Source organism: Littorina saxatilis, linkage group LG11 (assembly GCF_037325665.1).
Source record: "Littorina saxatilis isolate snail1 linkage group LG11, US_GU_Lsax_2.0, whole genome shotgun sequence".
NCBI lineage: Eukaryota > Metazoa > Mollusca > Gastropoda > Littorinimorpha > Littorinidae > Littorina > Littorina saxatilis.
The window spans coordinates 8789050-8801549 of NC_090255.1; the positions used below are offsets into that span (position 1 = coordinate 8789050).

The 12500-nt window shown below is 43.3% G+C and overlaps 1 protein-coding gene and 1 long non-coding RNA gene across 4 annotated transcripts in view; one reads left to right on the forward strand and one right to left on the reverse strand.

Moving 5' to 3' along the window:
• The window catches only part of LOC138979682 (probable methyltransferase-like protein 24), a 30599-nt gene that overhangs the window by 14883 nt on the left and 3216 nt on the right, over positions 1-12500 (reverse strand). Inside the window, exon 1 of one of the 2 annotated variants that reach the window (XM_070352401.1) lies at positions 1582-2106. The exons of the other annotated variant lie outside the window; for it this stretch is intronic. The gene's annotated coding sequence lies outside the window, so the exon portion shown is untranslated. Of the gene's footprint in view, positions 1-1581; positions 2107-12500 lie in introns of those variants that run through there. 2 annotated transcript variants of the gene reach the window in all.
• The window catches only part of LOC138979681 (uncharacterized), a 5170-nt gene continuing 663 nt past the window's right edge, over positions 7994-12500 (forward strand). The window contains exons 1-4 of one of the 2 annotated variants that reach the window (XR_011460091.1): positions 7994-8783; positions 9466-9523; positions 9868-9961; positions 11140-12500. The exon at positions 11140-12500 is cut by the window's right edge and continues 663 nt beyond it. This is a non-coding gene — a long non-coding RNA (uncharacterized lncRNA). Of the gene's footprint in view, positions 8784-9031; positions 9524-9867; positions 9962-11139 lie in introns of those variants that run through there. The other variant, XR_011460090.1, reaches the window with a different exon arrangement.

The window sequence follows — 12500 nt, forward strand, 5'->3', positions numbered from 1 at the left end:
CACACACACCTCAAGTTACACACGTACAAAAATACACACTCACTCACACGCACTCACTCACTCTCTCACACACACTTCATACACACAAAACACATCCCCATACGCACATATAGACAGACGGACATACACACCTTTACAAACAAACACACATACACACACACATACACTTACGCACACGCACAAACACACTCCCACCCACCCACTCTCTCTCTCTCTCTCTCTCTCTCTCTCTCTCTCTCTTTCTCTCTTATACAAACAGACACTCACACACACACACACACACACACACACACACACACACACATTGACTCACACAAATCTCATACACACAAAACACACACTTATACGCACATACACGGTTGGCCTAGTGGTAAGGCGTCCGCCCCGTGATCGGGAGGTCGTGGGTTAGAACCCAGGCCGGGTCATACCTAAAACTTTAAAATTGGCAATCTAGTGGCTGCTCCGCCTGGCGTCTGGCATTATGGGGTTAGTGCATGCTAGGACTGGTTGGTCCGGTGTCAGAATAATGTGACTGGGTGAGACATGAAGCCTGTGCTGTGACTTCTGCCTTGTGTGTGGCGCACGTTATATCTCAAAGCAGCACTGCCCTGATAATTATGCCCCAAACAAACAAATACGCACATGACAGACGGACACACACACCTTTACAAACAAACACATATACACACTCATACACACACACACATACACACAAACTCATGCACACACACACATTCACACACACACACACACACTCTTTCTCCCTCTCTCTCAGTCTTTCTTACACACACACACACACACACACACACACACACACACACACACACACACACACACACACACACGAGTACAGACTCATGCACGCGCACACACACACACACACACACACACACACACACACACACACACACACTATCACTAACACATGTGCACAAAATGAACACACACACACACACACACACACACACACACCGCTCGAGAGAAAAAGACTACAGGGAGGCATGACGTCATGATGCATTAATTGAGTGTATGGTAACAGTGTGAGGGTCACCTTAGTCACAGGCTTATAACTCAAACAGTTTTCGCTCTTTTCTAAAACGGGTTTCACCACTGGATAGAGCATAACAAACTCTTTAGGAAAATGTAAAAATATGAAAATCATGCAAAGGTGACATGCGACTCATTTCGCGGTGGAGGGTCACAAATAGACTTGGAAAGTACAGAATTTCTACCCGTCCAAAGCGGCCTTGGGTGGCGGTTGCTGAAAAAATGCGGGCGCCAATTTTACCCACCGTATTTTTGTTAGTATGGTCCCAATTTTTGGTGAACTTCCATCTCCAACTGTAGCCCATAATCGGGCACAACGAATCCTTCTTTATCATGTATTATCGGTGTGAACATTTCTCAAGTCGATTACAGTATGTGGGATACCTCCAGCTTCGCTGGGACAAAAACATTTGGCTGGGGTTGGTAACACAGAAACATATGTGTATTGGGTGTCTGCAAAAAAAGAGAAAATTATAACATAATTATAGACTATGGTAATTTTAGACTACGGAACTTAACAGTCCAAATACTTACCGATTCCAAAGGTTTCTACAGCACGCTTCAAGTGTGAAAGATACGTGTCAGCACCCGGTGAAGGATAAAGGAACTGCTGTGGAACCACCATTATGCTGTGACGCGTTAAAATACATATGATGTAAATCGACGATCTCGACGCGCTTGACGTTCTTGATGTACATCACCCAAGAAAGACGGAGTTCTTGTGTTGACCGAGACTATTTAACAAACCCCAACATTGGTTGAACTGCAGTACAGTGATAGTCTGTACGAGCAACACATCATCGCACACACATCATCAAAACCATAATTTATTTAATTTGCTTTTGCATCTGCTTGCAATATATAACTACAGCGAGTAAGTCTTATATATTTTACACTGAATAAGAACTGATTCTAAAAACGTTCATGCACGAATATCCCGGAATCCTCAAGAATATAATTATGAAGATATGCGCGCACCCAGACTGAAAGAAACTCTCTCTCTCTCTCTCTCTCTCTCTCTCTCTCTCTCTCTCTCTCTCTCTCTCTCTCTCTCTCTCTCTCTCTCTCTCTCTCTCTCTCTCTCTCTCTCTCTCTCTCTCTCTCTCTCAAACACACACACACACACACGCACACACACACACACACGCACACAAACACACACACACACTCACACACACACACACACACACACACACACACACCAAGTCACACACGCACACATACACACACTCACTCACACGCACTCACTCACTCTCTCACAAAAACTTCATACACACAAAACACACACCCATACGCACATATGGACAGACAGACATACACACCTTTACAAACAAACGCACATACACGCACACACATACACGTATGCACACACACACACACACACCACACACACCACACACACACTCACACACACACACGAGTACAGACTCATGCCCGCGTGCGCGCACACACACACACACAAATACACACACACACACACACCACACACACACTCACACACACACACGAGTACAGACTCATGCACGCGTGCACACACACACACAAATACACACACACACACACACACACACACACACACTCATACACACACACACGAGTACAGACTCATGCACGCGTGCGCACACACACACACACACACACACACACACAAATACACACACACACACACCACACACACACTCACACACACACACGAGTACAGACTCATGCACGCGTGCGCACACACAAATACACACACACACACACACACACCACACACACACTCACACTCACACACACACAAATACACACACACACACACCACACACACACTCACACACACACGAGTACAGACTCATGCACGCGTGCGCACACACCAATACACACACACACACACACACACACACCACACACACACTCACACACACACGAGTACAGACTCATGCACGCGTGCGCACACACACACACAAATACACACACACACACACACAAACAGCAACACTAACACATGTGCACAAAATGAACACAAACACACACACCGCGCGAGAGAGAAAGACTACAGGGAGGCATGACGTCATGATGCATTAATTGACGTCAAAGACTTTCGACCGTGACGTATTCTTCTTACGCGAGCTTTATCCATAGACTTGGAAACTACGGAATTTCTACCCGTCCAAAGCGGCCTTGGGTGGCGTTTGCTCAAAAAATGGGGGCGCCAATTTTACCCACCGTATTTTTGTTAGTATGGTCCCAATTTTTGGTGAACTTCCATCTCCAACTGTGGCCCATTTTCGGGCACAAAGAATCCTTCTTTATCATGTATTATTCGGTATGCACATTTCTCAAATCGATTACAGTATAGTAGCTGAGAAGGAATTCAGAATGATCGTGCACTTTGTGAAGAGTCTTTGAAATTTGGCATGGTGGTAGGTATGGACACAAGGTTTTCAAAAACCATCGCAAACAAATTGAGCTCGACCTCGATTGGTCATTTTGCGCAAAATCCAATATGGCCGCCACCCGGAAAAAGGACTGCTAAATTACACCCATTGTTACCACTACAACATTGAGAAATACAACTTTTCACATGTGTTTTAGTGCAAGCAACCCATATCCAAGATGGATTTGACGTTTGGAGGTCATTTTAACGTCAAAGGTCATTCATATGTCATTTTCAAGGTCATTTCATTTCAGAGTGTAATAACTCTGAACCTACTCAACTTAAAAAGAAACAATTAGTCTCTATACCCATGTTTTTGACCACTGGGAGTCTATTTCTGAACTCCTTGAATATCTCAGTCTCACCAGTTAAGCTGAAAAGGTATCTATGCCATTCAAAATGGCCCCCTTCATAGCCCATGTTTTTTTGCTTTTGGGCACACAAACTATGCCCGCTGGATCTGGATGCCTGTCTTCCCGAAGGACATGGCTTGTCTGCCAGAGACCCATCCAAGTGTCCATGAAGCCTTTGAGGGAAGGGAAGTTTGTTGTGCAGCGCAGTGACAAGAAGTTCTCCCTCATGGCGCTTGACCAGAGCCAGGAGCACAGCATCACATTCCTGAAGGAGGACAGTGGAGCAAAAGGACTCTATGGTCAGCCAGAAAATAAGAGGTTATTGAACTCTCAAAACCAGAGGTCCTGAGAGTCATTGATGAATTTGAAAATGAAAGTCTTTCAGCTTCAAACAGAGAAGTCAATTTAGAGCACCCAGAGTCTTCTGTTGCTGAACAAAACAAGTTCCTGAAACATCTCAAAGCACTGCTCTATCTTGTGAAAGAGGGAACAGTGGTCAACCCATTCAAAGAGACAGGCTCCCAGCTCGTCACACTGGACACCGGTGAAGTCAAGGACCCAGTAATTGTCAACTGCTTGAGGGAAGCTCCAAACATCGGCAAGGCCATGTTTACAGAGTTTGTGAGAGACAGACTTGAAACTTGCTTCAAACCATTGTCTGATGTTATCCCAAGGGCCAATTTGTACACTTTCAGCAACCGGCCACCTGTGGACCTGAAGAAGGGTGCTAACAAGTTGGGATCAGCAAGGGCAAATGCGGCGCTCATCACCAAGTTGTTTCTGTCCTTGCTAGGACGACCTGATGGTGATATGGACGACTTTTTCAGACATGAGATTCAGCGTGAGCCTCCTTCCTTGTGTGATCGTGGAAAACTGATGTCAGGTACAAAGTCTGCTCTTCTTGGCTGCCTGCCTGGAATGCCTGATCCTGGACGCTCTCCTGCAGCAAAAGAAGCCTCTGTGATCGTACTGGATATGCCAGCCATCATCCATATTGTCAAGCCCCAGCGTGCCACTGTGTTTGAAGAATACACACTTATGCATTTGCTACCCTTCTTAGAGAACCAGATGACCAACAACACCACAAGAGTGGATGCTGTTTGGGACACATATCAGGATGCAAGTCTCAAATCACAGACTCGTGCCAAGCGGGGTGAAAGTGAAGGAAGGCGAACTAGAATCTCAGCAAAGATACCTATTCCAAAGGGAGCTGACTGGCAGAAGTTGCTCGAGGAGTCTGGCAACAAGGATGAGCTGTTCCAGTTCCTCAGTGAGCAACTAGTGCGACATACCACTGATGCAAGATATCATCTCCTGACTACGAAGGTTGACCTTATCTCAGCCTTATCTCCTTGCCACCAAGAAGAAGCTGACACACGGATGATGCTTCACCTCTGCCATGCTGCTGAGCAGGGACACACTAAGGCCTACCTCAGGACAGTGGACACAGATGTGGTGGTTCTTGCCATCCATCACTTTGATCAGCTGAAACTGTCAGAGCTGTGGATTGGATTTGGGTCAGGAAAGACATTCAGAGACATTCCAGTCCATTACATTGCTCAACAGCTGGGACCTCAACGCTGCCAGGCACTTCCCTTCTTTCATTCCTACACAGGATGTGATGTAACATCGGCCATGTTCGGAATTGGCAAAAAGACAGCATGGAATGCATGGGCCACTTTTCCTGAGGTCACTGACACCTTCATCGCCATCACCCAGGACCCAACCATCCTCACACTCGACTCACTGCACATGCAACGTCTGGAGCGTTTCACTGTGCTGATGTACAGCAAAAACTGTAGATCAACGTCTGTCAACGAAGCAAGAAAGCTGATGTTTACTGTTGGTCTCAAACCTCTGGAATCCAACCCACCAACCCAGCATGCGTTGTTCCAGCACACAAAGCGAGCATTGCTCATCGCAGCTTTCATCTGGAAACAGTCTCTGTCCAAAACCTCCAACATCCCAAACTCAAGTGAATGGGGATGGGAATGGAACGAGAGAACCAAGGCATGGGTGCCATACTGGACAAGTCTGCCTGACGCCAGCACAGGGTGCTCACTGTTGCTCCACTGTGGCTGCTTGGTTGTTTGCAAAGGAAACTGCAAGTGTCATCGCGCTGGTCTTCGCTGTGGTCCACTGTGCAAGTGTGAAGGAGGCTGCGCAAACAGTGCCAGTGACTAAGTCCAGAACTTACGACCAGTCGACCATATCTATAACATCGACAATTCTGAGCAGCATAATTCGTGTTTAACTAAATAGTTAGTCGTGAGTTCAAGAACTTGAACCGTGAGCTCACAGGGCTCACGCATGGGTGTACAACCCAATTTCATCTTTTGAAGTTAAATATATATCCAAAGTTATCGTCTTTGTTAACTGAAATGACCTTGAAAAATGACCTTTGACCCTGAAAATAGCGGTGAAACACCAGAGATCTCATATTTGGATTCCTTGCACTAGAAAACATGGGATAGCCGACGACATTTGACAAGGTTATAGTAATAATGGGAGCTGCTATATGACATTTACTGCTTCCGTCGGCGGCCATATTGAATTTTGCGCAAACAGGCAACAAAACGTAAGATTGAATTTGTTTGCGATGGTTTTTGAAAACCTTATGACCATACCTAACTCCATGCCAAATTTCAAAAACTCTTCACCAAGTGCACGATTGTTCTAGATATGACAGAATTCCCACCCCGCTATAGCGTTCACGGGATACCTCCAGCTTCGCTGGGATCAATTTAATTGAAAAATGAGGGCGTGACAGTGCCGCCTCAACTTTTACAAAAAGCCGGATATGACGTCATCAAAAGTATTTATCGAAAAAAAGAAAAAAACATCCGGGGATATCATTCCCAGGAACTCTCATGTCAAATTTTATAAAGATCGGTCCAGTAGTTTGGTCTGAATCGCTCTACACACACACACACACACACACACACACACACACATACACCACGACCCTCGTCTCGATTCCCCCTCTATGTTAAAACATTTAGTCAAAACTTGACTAAATGTAAAAAAATACAGCACGACGTACTGTACTGCGCCACGACCCGGCTACGCTTGTTTTGTGCAGTTCAAAATAAGCGAAGGGAGAGCGCGCGGCTTCGCGACCTAGCAGATCCTACCCCGACCAAACCATGCGCATTGAGATCGTGCCACGTTTGGCCCACGATTGGCCACGCTCTCGGACACTTTTCCGTCGTAGCAGAAGCGGCGTCTATATTATGTGACTGGGGTATGAGTGCCATGTGCTGGATTTTGACGGCGATCGGCGTGATCGGCATGGTCGTGGTAAGGACGCAGCGTTGTGTGAACGGGCCCTTAGCTCATTTCGTCTTTTCACATTCCCTGAGTGTCTGGCCAGGGTTTTAAAGGCAAAACCGTGGGAACGCTTCGGCTCACCATCTCAAGAAAATGTTTACGGATAAGCTTAGCATAAAATTGTATCTAACGGTCATGTGCCGCTGTTTTCATACCGCCTCGGGCGGGTACGCACGAATTGTGACATCAATCAATCAAGCGGCGACAAACCTCATCAAAATATTGCGATGGAATCGATACGGTTGAATTATTGCATTGGTACACTACAGACACAACCCTAATGGCTGATGCGTGAAGTATCAATTATCATTTCCACACATAGACCTAGACAGAGACCGAGATTCAGACAGAGAGAGAAACAGACAAGACATAGACAGAGAGTGAGTGTGTGACAGAGAGAGAAACAGACAAGACATAGACAGAGAGTGAGTGTGTGACAGAGAGAGAAACAGACAAGACATAGACAGAGAGTGAGTGTGTGACAGAGAGAGAAACAGACAAGACATAGACAGAGACCGAGATTCAGACAGAGAGAGAAACAGACAAGACATAGACAGAGAGTGAGTGTGTGACAGAGAGAGAAACAGACAAGACATAGACAGAGAGTGAGTGTGTGAGAGTGGGAAGGCTAAGAAAATATTTTAATCAATGTTGTAGTTGAAGTATAGAAGAGAGGCTGGAATTTATTATGGGGGCGAGGACGCCCCCATTCTATACGGATAGTTTCGAGGTTGACCATGGGCAGCGCCATTTTGTTGTGAAATACGTCATCAGTTTGTGTACACAGGAAGTTGTATGGGAGGGGTGGAGGCAACATTGTTCATCTGTAGAAAGTTGTGAAATACGTCACCCTATGGGAGGGGTGACGGCAAAATCGCAAAAACATGATAGGTCGCATTGTGCAGGGTCAACTGCAACAAACTCAAACCGAGCCATTCATACCTAATTGTATTTGAGCGACTTATATACCGACATTTTTATTTCTTATTTTCAGCACAGGTGTAGGAAAAATCATGAACCAAAATGTTATTTATTTTCTAATTTAACATTTTTTTTTTACAAATATGACCATGGTCTTTTAAACATACAGTGACATTAAACATTGTTATGTTAAAAAAAAAGAAAAAAGAAAAAAAGCTTTTGTGCACAAATCAGAAAATACATTGTACATTTTACCTACAGGCCAAACAGTGTCTGTTGCCGGCGAAGGACCCAGGAAGTTGCTATTTTTAGATCGATTAAAAGTTGTCAAGAACAGGCGCTTACATTTGGATGTGTCCACTGATAGTAGGTTTGGTTGTGATCAATCAGAATGATGTGGGAATAAAAATGTATGACAGTTTGGTATGATGACATGTAATTCAAATATGCTGAAATGTAATATTATACATGATATAATATTATTATGGCTGTTGCCATGACCATGAACCCCAAGAAAGGTTTAATGTTATGTAAAATCAAAATACCAAAATCAAGCACCTACTGATCTGGTCTACGGTGCGGGAAGATTCTCGCGCCGCGCTCATTGGCTCAGTATTGAACTTGCGTCAAGGCCGATGCGCGTAGATTCCCAGAATGTTTACTTTCGGTTAGATTCTTCGACAGCATTCGCAGAGGTGACTGCCGTTACAGAGGTGAGTAAAACCGACCATCGAAAGGAAAATAAGATTCATATTGGTAATACTAATAACATACTTGCACAAGCATGTATCTACCAAAACTGTATGGGAGCACATAGTTGGAAAGGCGTGGTGAAGCGATCAAATCGAATCGTCCGTCTCAGTCAGTGCACTGATCAGCCACCACGATTGAACGTCACTGTCTGTATTTTGTATGTAAGCAGAGCTTCCAAACTAGTTAAATCCTGATGTAGTTTACAAAAACAAAACAAAATCTCATTCCTGTTCCATTGTTATTCTTGTAGTTGTGATATATTCTAGTGAAACTGAAAGTAAGTGTTAAAAGCAGAAAAGCCGGACTGAATCAGGTAAATGGGTTGGGAAAGTTTTGCTAAGAAATCCTGTTATTTCCCTGGGTTAATAAGCATCTCTTTGTCCAACTATTTACACAATTTATTTGACTAGTTTGTGGTTTCAATTGAAATTATTGTTGTATTTATTTCTAGACTGCACGAACTTGCATTGATTGCATTTCATTGTTACAGCACAAAACACTGAATGACACATACTGATTGACGAGCATGCCAATAGCCTTCTCGTTTTACAGTATAGGTACTGATAGTTACATACAAGTTTGAATATCACTTTGAACACTGCCACATTCAGTTCTTTTCATCATTGAATAATTTTGTTTCAGGAAGCAAGCACCACTTTTGTCAGAAGTGTGTCAAGCTCAAAGTACTATTTCACAAAAGGTGAGAAGTTATTCGTTACATTTGTACAACATTTATTGTTAAAAAATATTAAACATAAAGGCAGAATTTGTTTGTCTTGTGATTGTGATGCCTACAACTACACCCGCTTGTGATTTCTCAGTCAAGTTACTGCAGATTTGTGTATATTTCAGTCTCATGTGGTATTTGCCATATTTTTGTGTGAACATGTGTATTTTTCAAGACTTAGATTCTGTGATAACATAAAATACCATAGCACATTTGACACCAGTGCATCATATAATATTTTTGGATAATTCTCATTACGCATGATTTTTTATTGTGTCACTGTGTGTACATTTATATGTGTTTTTAAATGTCAACAGGTGACAGTTCCACTTTTGGAAGAGGTGTGCAGTGAGATTGCAGAAAATGAATGCCTGTCAGCTGATCTGTGAAGCCATGTTAAAACCTTGGACTGTAAGTGTTTAGAGAAACACTGTATGAATGAATACAATTTTGTTGGAGTAGTGTTTTTACTTTTGCTTATAATGTAAAACAATTTCAAGTTTAAATTTCAAGTTATTCAGTTACGCTGAGAATAAGCTGTCATATATAGTAAGCAGTGCTCCCTGTATGGCATACGTGTAATTATTGTTGATCATTCGCGTACACATTCCAGACTTCAATCAATCAATATGAAGCTTGTCAATGTGCAAGTGTTCTTTTTGAATACAGGGTGACACGAAAAAAACAGATCCCACCAAAAGTTTAATATTTTCTGAAATAATCAGCCGATTCTTTTATTTTTTCAGGTGAGCCAAGCTGAAATGATGTTCTAACAGCCCACCAAGTTTGAGCTTCAAGATGTCATGGACAACGGAGCATAAGACATTTATAGTCGAGGCCTATTTTCGGTCGAATTCTATCCACGCTGCTCAACTGGAATTCAAAAGACAGTTTGGACGTAGAGACTTTCCTGTTAAATCAGTTATCTATGGATGGAGGGATAAGTTCAGAGACCATGGGACTGTCAATAACCTCAATAGTAAAAACCCTAACAGGGGATCCCACTCTGGTCGACCTAAATCAGCAAGGACACCGAGGAATATTGATTCAGTCAGAGAGTCTGTTGTGCGCAGCCCGAGCAAATCTGTTCGCCGGCGAAAATAGGCCTCGACTATAAATGTCTTATGCTCCGTTGTCCATGACATCTTGAAGCTCAAACTTGGTGGGCTGTTAGAACATCATTTCAGCTTGGCTCACCTGAAAAAATAAAAGAATCGGCTGATTATTTCAGAAAATATTAAACTTTTGGTGGGATCTGTTTTTTTCGTGTCACCCTGTACAATGGTGTGCGTGTTTGCCTTTCTTTTAAAGTTATACGAGGCAGGGAATTATCCGAAGATATGGACTAATAAAAATCTATTATTGTATATATATATACAGTGGACCACCCCCCCCCCCCCCCCCAATTTGATAATCCCTCCCTTTTAAGACCTTATTTTGTCAGTTTGTCTGTGCATAACTTCTGTAAATTTTCCTTCATTTTAAGACTGCCTCCTTTTAAAGACCCGCTTTCTCAGATTGTTTGAGGTAATACAAAGGTGGTTCTATTGTATGTGTTCAAGTGTAAGACTTTGTGGTCTGTTTGACAGGTGCTGTTCTTCGGGACAAACTTCAGGTGTTTGAGTCATGCCTTGGTCTACGAGGGAAGTTCCGGAACGCGGCCAAGGAAAAGGCTCACTCATTGTACTACGCAAGCCATGCAAGCATTACAGAGGTCACCAAGTCGACTCATGCATCAGCTTCCATTTGCCTCAGGATGTTTGAAAGGCTGGTCGAAGCAACCTATGGGTGCAAACAGGAAGACAACGCGAATGACCGACCGGTGCCAGTGTGTGAGGAAGGATGTGATCAGGTATGTTGCTGGGAGTGTGGTGAAGAAACTAAAAAAGAAAGTTTGGGGCCTCAAGAAAGGTGCATACAGATACGAGAAACTGCGCTGTTTAGAAGCACTGAGGTTCAGTGAGCTGTCAGAAAGTGATTGTGATTCTTCAACTGACATGACAACGGTGCTTAACCGAGGAGGACTGACATTTGTCAAAGACAACATTGTGCAAATGTTCCTTGACATGCAGGACATTTTTCGTCGGACTGTGGGTGTCGCTTGCTCTGCCAAAATGAAAGCTGATGACAAGGACTTTCTGCAACAGTGCCAAACCAATGATACAGTGCCTGTGCTTTTTTATGACACAGTTTATGCATTTGACATTTCTTTGAAAGTGCGAGAAGATGTTTTCGAAAATGCTGTCCTGCTTTTTTTTTTAAATCCGAGTTCACCACAAGCTGAGGACAATGTCAATGATGGACAAAGTGCAGCGCGGGTGGAAAGAGGAGAGCATGAAGAACAGGTTGCGTACCAGTGACACTAACATTAACAAGGTGTGAGACGGGCAAAGTTAGCTACATTGGTGCTCAGTGATTTACAAGCATGTTTTCTGTTGCTATGAGAGGGGTCACTTGCCATCGTAGCGTGCTGTGGGCCGGCTGGGGACGGGTTGCTATTTCATGTGCCTGTTTCGTTGTTTATTTCCGTGGGTTTTTTTTTTTTTTTTTTTTTTGTTTTTTTTGTACGTGCGCGCGATAGCTGTCGCGGTGTATGAGTGCGACTACACGTGCCTTGGCGTGTGTGTGCGAGTGTGCGAGGGCTGTATTTTGTATATTGATTATTTGATACATGTATAAATGTGTCTCCAGGAATATGTTTTGTTTTAATCTTGTGTCGATACTATTTAGTTCTGCCTCGTTATTAGCCATTGCTTTGTTGTTCTTCTTTAGCCATTTACGTTGAATGACTTGTTATACATTGACATTGATAGTTTTATTCTTCTTCTTCTTCGTCGTTCGCTAGTTAGTTTTTATCATAATAACCTTTTCTAATTCCTATTAACCCGATGTTCTTTAACTATATTTATACACAAATGCATATATTGTAAAGCAGTATGCATTGTTAGAG